General features: G+C 38.6%; 1 long non-coding RNA gene and 1 other non-coding gene across 2 annotated transcripts in view; one reads left to right on the forward strand and one right to left on the reverse strand.

Moving 5' to 3' along the window:
• Positions 1 to 455, reverse strand: part of LOC118478643 — a 4,555-nt gene extending 4,100 nt beyond the window's left edge. Inside the window, exon 1 of the long non-coding RNA XR_004859198.1 lies at positions 215 to 455. This is a non-coding gene — a long non-coding RNA (uncharacterized LOC118478643). The remainder of the gene's footprint in view (positions 1 to 214) is intronic.
• Positions 456 to 945: 490 nt separating this feature from the next.
• On the forward strand, positions 946 to 1,018 carry TRNAF-GAA. Its single transcript has one exon. It is a non-coding gene; the product is annotated as a tRNA-Phe (tRNA).
• Positions 1,019 to 1,476: the final 458 nt, after the last annotated feature.

A 1,476-nucleotide genomic window follows, 5' to 3' on the forward strand; every position in this document is an offset into this window, starting at 1 on the left:
ATGTGCATGTACTTGTAAATATCAAATCTAAGTGAACAGCGAGTAGCTTCCTCATTCTATCAATGAAGTTACGCATCCTTTTTCTAAGTGACCTTTGACCTTTGTCAATCACTTTGAGTTAAAGTTTTAACAGTAGGCCTACGGTAATATGATTATGATGATTTGTACGTCATTAAAATTTAGAATTAGCTGCAGTATTAATAATTATTACAACCTGGTGTGTTGTACTACTATCAAAGATAGAGTATCGTCGGGTGTACTGTTATTTGCTTCTATTACCCCATTTAAAGACGTAAACAAAGCTTTGACACTGAGCGCTTATCCTTGGCATTCCTTCTCCGTTCCTCATCCCACAGTGTCATTGTTTGGGTCGTTGCTTATGGATCGTTGATCGTAGGCCTACCAATCTTTGAATCGTGAAAACGCGACCGACGCGACCCTTGAGGCGCAGTCGCTATGCGTTACCCGGGTAAACAATATGGCGATGTGAGACGCCTCCTCACCACACAACTATCTATCGATCGATGGAACGACACGGAAAGGGGGCATTCCCACACCTCGAAGCCCACATCTACATTTCGTTTCGAGATACTTCGCAGTGTGACAGCAAAATGGTTTTCTACGGGAAAGAAAAGTTTTTGTGATTTACAAACATCGGGAAGCGGTAACATTTCGACGATAACGTAACCGGAAACGATACCACCGGTAAGCACCATTTGTTATTGTTATAGAGTCTAGTAATGACATCTAATGAACTACTAAAAACAGACTGTTAGAAATAGTAGATCTAAACTAGACTAAATTGATAATTATCTAGATCTAGCCTGAAATTCTTAGTAATGTCTCTGTAAACTATGTGAAAATTTGTTGTTGACATTGTCGCGACATCAAATCGACCAAACTGTAGGCCTATACTGGATTTTACGTTCACTCTAACTTTCGGCAGCCGAAATAGCTCAGTTGGGAGAGCGTTAGACTGAAGATCTAAAGGTCCCTGGTTCAATCCCGGGTTTCGGCACGGAACATCCGGCGGCTCGCCCATTTTTTTTTCTTCCTTCTGAGATTCTTGTTGCCTTTTATATGATAATCTATACCAAGCTTTTTTTTTCTCAGGATTTTTGTCCCCTTATCCTGGTACATCGTTTGTCTGCTCTCGTTTCTTATCAGTTTCCTTCTCGCGTGCAATTATATGAGACCAGAAATACATTGCAATAGATAACGACATAAAATTGGTCTAATTGGAGTTGGATTCTGAATATTACATTCGTTATCCTTTTTTTTTTTTTACCTTGATTTGAAATTTCTGTTCTTCCTATCACCGGATTTATTATGAGTCTGAGTGTCTGCGTCGGTGTATGTGTTTATTATTTACATGTATATTATAGCCTATAATAATTATGTTACGGTAGGTTGTTCAGTGATTGGAGAATTATTCGTTGTAGCCTGATCCTTTAAAGTTATTATTATTATTATTTT

Source organism: Aplysia californica, unplaced genomic scaffold (assembly GCF_000002075.1).
Source record: "Aplysia californica isolate F4 #8 unplaced genomic scaffold, AplCal3.0 scaffold00775, whole genome shotgun sequence".
Taxonomy (NCBI): Eukaryota; Metazoa; Mollusca; class Gastropoda; order Aplysiida; family Aplysiidae; genus Aplysia; species Aplysia californica.